The 6,803-nt window shown below is 31.6% G+C and overlaps 1 long non-coding RNA gene across 1 annotated transcript; it reads right to left on the bottom strand.

Moving 5' to 3' along the window:
• Positions 1-3,765: 3,765 nt before the first annotated feature.
• On the bottom strand, positions 3,766-6,457 carry LOC141458092 (uncharacterized). The gene is made up of 2 exons (XR_012460737.1): positions 4,404-6,457; positions 3,766-3,908 (listed from the first exon to the last, which is right to left on the bottom strand). It is a non-coding gene; the product is annotated as an uncharacterized lncRNA (long non-coding RNA).
• Between the last annotated feature and the right edge of the window lie 346 nt (positions 6,458-6,803).

The raw sequence follows: 6,803 nt of genomic DNA, 5'->3' as shown, positions 1-6,803 counted from the left end.
TAATAAAAAAATGTTAATGCTTAGAGATATTCAATGTAACCATGTTTTAAAATAGTATTCAAAAATAATACTTTCCTTTATCAAAAACTCTTCAAAATGAAAGAGGGATTTTAGTGAAGTTAACTTTTTTTTAAATTGGTGTAGGGATTATACCTAGATGTACACTTTTTCTAGGATTTCCATTATTTTGGTCGCAAAGATAGTTTGCATGTTTTATAAATTGTGAATCTCAAAATATCTTGTATTATCTTATTGCACAAAGCATCAAACTTCGTTAATGAATATTTATTTTAGTATACTAAAATACCATAAAGTAAGAACTACAAGTTTGATTGTATTTTGTTCTTCAATAGCCTGCTGAAATGAACATAGTCCTAAAAACTGCTGTCAGGAGGAGCGTTCTATCTATTCCTAGTGCTTTTCAACATTTGGCCTGTTTGCAGCTTAGTAATGTTCAGTATTCATCTGGAAATAATTACCTTTATGGATCCTTTACATCCAGCAGCACACCGAAAATATTAGGTGACACTTATCAAGTCTGTACTGGAGTATAAAGAAGTTAAGGAAATCTAATTACCACTCTCCCTTAGTAGGACTGTTCTTCAGGTAATCTTATCTTTTATTTTATACGTTGTAATATTACAATATAAACTAAAACCTTTTTTCTGATAATTACTTTCCCTTTGCCTAATTCATTTGCTTTCCCTTTTAATCTGAGTCAGTCATGTTTTAATTTTTGTAAAGTTTGATTGAAATATTGATGAATGCTGTATATTTGATTTATTTTATTTTTTGAATTTTAAGTTAATTTGGTGGTTATGTAAATCCCAGCTGAAAAAAATAGGTATTACTATTCTTCTAAGTACAGCGATAAGAAAATTACACTTGATTAGTGAAGGTTTTTCCATTCGTAGTTTTCCTTTTTCTTCTCCTTACTAGCTTTTTGTAGTAATGCAAATTACATTATGCATGAATGCATATGCATTCATTTTATAATCTTGAAAAAAGTTAATCATCTTAACAAAGAGTACATTATCTTCAAGAAAACTGAATATTCAGTGGTTGTCGCGGTCTGGAACTGCGTGATAAGTGATTTAGTTTAACAGAAAAATGCTCCGATTTTCATAATCTTATCCTAGGTGTGAATTAAATAATAATTATTGATGTAATATAATTTTCCATTATCCAGTGCTTTCATCCATGGGTCTTCCAATGCTGGACCATGTTGAGCACAGTAACACTCATCTTTCATCTGAAATGATTACCTCTATTCATTTCATGCAGCAGCATTTCGATTTTCATCCATCCTATTTCGGAATATAATGAAGTCAAGGATATCTACCTACCATTCTGCCTGTGGAACTGTTCTTCGGGTTTTCCTACCTATCATTTCTTATCTAACTATATTACAAAATATTTATCAGGTAAGTAATTTTTTCACATTGAATCTGAAAAAGATATTTTAATTTTTGTTGGAAGTAGGGTTTAATTTGATTAAATCTAAACTCCACTTCTAACGTGCATGTGAATTCTGGATATTTTTCCAATCAAATCGCCCTATTTTTAACTAATGGAGCTAAACATATTTCAATTCATTTTCATGAAAAAGTTAGAAGATAATAGAATTAGAAATTAGAATGATAATACTAGAAGATTATAAATGTGGCGCTAATTTTTCAATGAAATTAATCTTAATGATCATCGTTTTGCGTATTTTTTGGAAATATGTGTATTTTATTTCCATTGAAACAACAGATTTAGGTTCTTTAAACATTTCTTTTAATGTACTGATCAAAAGCTTTAGTTAAATAGTCAGTCACATTTATTTATAAATAATACTTCATCAATAGTTTGTCATAAACATCTCTGCAGCTTTTATTATTAAAGCCCAAATGATTTTGGACAAAATTGAAACTTTTCTCATGGAAATGAAATTAAAAGTTGTTTATTTTGTTGGTAACTTAACTAGAAATGTAAATTGAAACTTAAAAGCAATTGAGGTTTAAATAATTTACTATCACAATATTCTATAATGCTAACAGTTTATTCTAAAAGTCTGATTCGTTTAAAAGATTTAAACTTATTTTTTATTTCGATTTTTCAAATTTATTCTTTGAATTCCTGTAGGATAAAAATAAATCTTTAGAAACGTTGAGTTTAAATTGTATATCATTGAATAGAACGCTTTTCTATTCAAGATTGGCTCTTATAAACACTATTCCATTAAATAATGATGTTTTACAGATTGAAATCAGCCAGTACTGGGAGAACTTCCTGCGTAACTGTCCATCAAATCAAGATAAAATGAAACTGACGTTGAGAAAACATCCAATGTGAATATACAAACAACTAAAAAATGTATTATTTAGTTGTAATATGTAATGTGCATGCTGTTAATATCACAATCTAAATAATTACTCGAATTTTGTACTGCTGTAAAAATGTATTATTTAGGAGCAGAATAAAGAAAAACCATTAATTAGTTTAAAAAAGTCTTTTTATTGGCATACCTGTTATACATACATTAACATTCTATTATAGGATACATAAATCCATATATTATTTAATAAAATGCAAAAAAAAAGTGCTACAAAATGTTTAAAACAAGGAAAAACAACAAAAATTAAAGAAATTAGGAAGAAAAACGTAAAAATGAAAATTAGTTCCAATAAAATCCGTTAGAGAGCGCCACTTAACAGATAAGTAAAAATCTAGTTTCAAGATTCGTCAATAGATAGCACTGCTGTCTGTATGTAAACAAATTGCAGCTGTCACTTGACAGGTAAACAAAGAATTAGTTCCAAAATTCGCCACCAGGTAGCACTGCTAGTCCTCTATATATACGTAAACATAAACAAATTCTCTTCAGTACGACTTGAGTGATGCAGGGGGGTATATCGCTCGTCGCTCCAAACATATATATCTCGTCTAGTTTTACATCTGTCACTTCGCTCCCAAAAAATCATAATGTAGTGTAATGGTTATGGAGATGTTGTCGCTTCGACGGTCGGAAGGCAAATATTCGCCCCACCCGGCCCGGCCCGCGCAGCGAACTTTCTTATATACCCTCTGGAGGCAAGATGGCGGCGCGTCGTATCTCCATGACAACGACCACAGTACAATGCCACTCCCATATCACTATGACAACGGCAAATGCCACTCCCACTAGATGGCAAACGTTGCTGTTCGTGCACACTCTCATGACTCTGCCGACAATTTTGACTTATTTTTAATCTTCTACTTGCACACTCACATGACTCTGCCGACCATTTTTACTTATTTCTTTCACAAGCACACTCTCATGACTCTGCCGACCATTTTTACTTATTTTTAATCTTTTACTTGCACACTCTCATGACTACTCTGCCGACTATTTTTACTCATTTCTTTCACATGCACACTCTCATGACTCTGCTGACCATGTATACATATTTCATCCACTTGCACACTCTCATGACTCTGCCGACCATTTTTACGGATAATTAATCTTTTACATGCACACTCTCATGACTCTTGCAACATTTTTACTTATTTTTAATCTTTCACACGCACACTCTCATGACTCTGCTGACCATTTTTACTGAATTTTAATCTTTCATATGCACACTCTCATGACTCTCGCGACCATTTTTACTGAGTTTCAATCTTTCACACGCACACTCTCATGACTATGCTGACCATTTTTACTCATTTCTTCTACAAGCACACTCTCACGACTTTGCCGACCATTTTTTACTTGATAGTGCAACAATTATGCATATTACATACAACAAATAAATACTTGTTTTATTAATTGATTCCTATGAATGGTACATTTTCACTGGATAAACGATTGAACGTCTATTTCACTTGGGCTTGCATTGATGAACTGTTTTGTGGCCTGTATTCTAGTATTTGCGGAATTTATTCTGGAAATCAATATTTTTTAATGTAATTAAAATATAATGTTGACTGAGATTTATCTTGAATTTAGAAAATCAAAGAAAAACATCTATAACTGTTTAATGTGACGGCAATTAAACTAAAGTATTATATTAATATGTTAATTTAAATATTTTTTTCAGAACTTAAAACTTTTTATTAATGAAAATAATATATATTTTCAATAATAACACTTATTATTTATCAGTGAGACAATAAACACATAAATTATTAATCTCTTTTAATTACTTTTATGAAAAAGAATTAAAAAATTATTAGCTCGACTAAAAATAGTTTTATGTGATTAGAAAATTATAGAGTATTCATTTGCACGTTTGATGTTAAATTTTTAATACAAATGAAAACCTTCAGTCAATAAAAATATAGAACTTTTCTTTTTCAGATACAAAAGTATAAATTATATTCAAAAAATTTTAGTTTTTTGTTTCATTACTTTGAAAGCATTAAATGTATAAGAATACCTGAAGAACAGTTCCACAAACAGCGTATTGGTAGATTCCTTGGTTTAGTTTACTATCAGAATTAGAATGGATGCGTATCACCTCATATTTACGGTCGTGTTGCTGGAAGTATAGATGGACCCTTAAAAATAATCCTTCCAGATGAAAGCTGAGCTTAACGGGACTGTAAGTTGACAAAAGATCGAAAAAGCCTAAGATCGGAGGCGCTGGATAAAAATAAATAAATAAAAATAAAAAATACTACATCAGTAAAACATCAATAGAACATCAGTAAATAATTCGAATTTAATTCACACTTTTATAATACTAATATGAACGTAGGATTTTTTTGTTCAACTAAACTTTTTTTTCAATAAAAATTAATCATTACACTTTCAACATATGTTGTTTAACTTTTTTGGGGATGATTTTGACAAACTGCCTAGACGCAGCTAAACCACTGCAGATTGAGGGGATCTTAAATTGTTATAGGTATCAATTCCTATCAATTTGGGCATTAAAAAAGCTTTCTTTACGTAGAACAAAACATGAACTTTCACAATAAATACAAGCAATACAGAAACCATAAGAGTAAAAAGATTATATACCCTCGAATTCCAAACCTAATCACATTATTAAATTATGTACACTTCAAGAAAAAACAAGAATTACGTATTGCTAATTTCTGGAGCAACTAGTCTTGCAAATGTATGGTATGCTCGTGGAGGCTTTCAGTTTGAATCTATAGAAATTTCTACAGACTGAATAATCATGGCCAATCTAACATAAAAAAGAGGGTTTTTTTTCACATTTTAATTAAAACCAAAATTGATAATCACTATCAGACTAAAGCATGTACCAATTCTTTTAAATAAAACCTTGACACTATTTTTCCCTAAATGCCTTCTTAAGCCGGGTCTATAAGAACACGAACTTACGCGGAATACGGAACGGAAGATCGTAGTACGGCATAAGCGATTTTGTTACTGGCAGCCTTTATGTTTTTTGGAACGTACGATCGACGCGCTTGCGTTTGATTTACAAACAAACCGACGGTAATCGTATTCGACAGTATTTCAAGCGTCTCGACGATATCGAAACCAACAGAAACTATTCGGACTTTAGGAAACCGCCGTTTTCCCTGAAGACCCAGTTTTAGAGAGACCTCTTAGTTTCATTCTTTTATCTTCAATCACAGACAAGGTTATCCAGACTTATCAGGAGTTATAAAATCATGACTTCTTTTTTGTAAACATATCATTACTGTTAACGCTTCATTCTTAACCCACCTTTGAGAGAAGTCAAAGTTAATCAAAAGATCAAAAGAACCCAGTTTACTTCATTTCTCAAATAGAGTCTACATAAATCCAATTTCTCATTTTTACTCAGCATTGAAGCAAGATGATTAATCTCTCAACATATTTCTCAATAAAGCTCGTAAAACTTATTTAGTATACCACCCACTAACACGTAACAAAAGCACGCGAATATACAATTATCTATATTTTGGTGAAATTACAATAGATTCTATTAAATTCCTGGTTAAATCTATAATTGTTTGGGCATCAGCGCATGATTGAGCTAAAGTAACCGCATATAATTAAATCATTTAAACCTCCTTGAAAAATGAATACACCTTACAGTATTCCGAAAAGAGTTGAATAAAAATAAAATTAAGAAAAGTGACTATAACTTCTCATAGATTCCAGTTATCCGATTATCAGATAATTTTCGGAGAACGCAGACAGCAAAAAAAAAAAAAGCACAGATATTTTCAATTATATTTTGCTCTCACCACCAAACTGGATCAATTAGTTCTGGAATTCGGATTCAAAATCTTCCACTAAATCAACAAATACGATTCCAAATTTAATTTCTTGAGGTCTTGAATCGAATACATAATCTTTTTTCTAAATTCGAAACAACCTGTAATGAGGTGATTCAGGCTCCACGCAAAAAGATAAAATAAAAATGGAATCATATTTTCGAATTAATGGTTTAAAAAGTGTACTGTCTCTGTTAGCCTACTCCCGGGAGTAGTTGCCCGGGGAGCACCTCGAGGAGGTAGAGATCAGTTTTCGCTCCCCAAAGAACGCCTTTCTACCCACATCCGCATTCTACATGGTCTATTAAGCAGACACAGGTTTACATAGAACTCCAAACAATGGAGTTTGGGGAAAATTGGGGCCAAGGGAATAGGGTAAATAAATGATTTAGGGAAATACAGGGAGATCTGTCTGCGTAGACCAAAAACTAGAATGATGTAAACCTAGATTTCTAGGTTATGTGTAGGATAGGGCAATTAGGGAAAAAGGGGGATAATCAGAAAGGCGTTCGGAAAAGAAGGGTTTTATGGCTAGTGGGAAATTGGCCTTACAAAAAGATACAGACTGGAAGAAAAAGAAGTCTGCAAAACAAATA

The sequence above is a fragment of the Rhodnius prolixus genome, unplaced genomic scaffold (genome assembly GCF_049639745.1).
Source record: "Rhodnius prolixus isolate KJV_2025 unplaced genomic scaffold, Rpr scaffold_5, whole genome shotgun sequence".
Taxonomy (NCBI): domain Eukaryota; kingdom Metazoa; phylum Arthropoda; class Insecta; order Hemiptera; family Reduviidae; genus Rhodnius; species Rhodnius prolixus.
The sequence above is the reverse complement of the archived record's forward strand: the minus strand, read 5'-3'. Positions and strand labels throughout refer to the sequence as shown.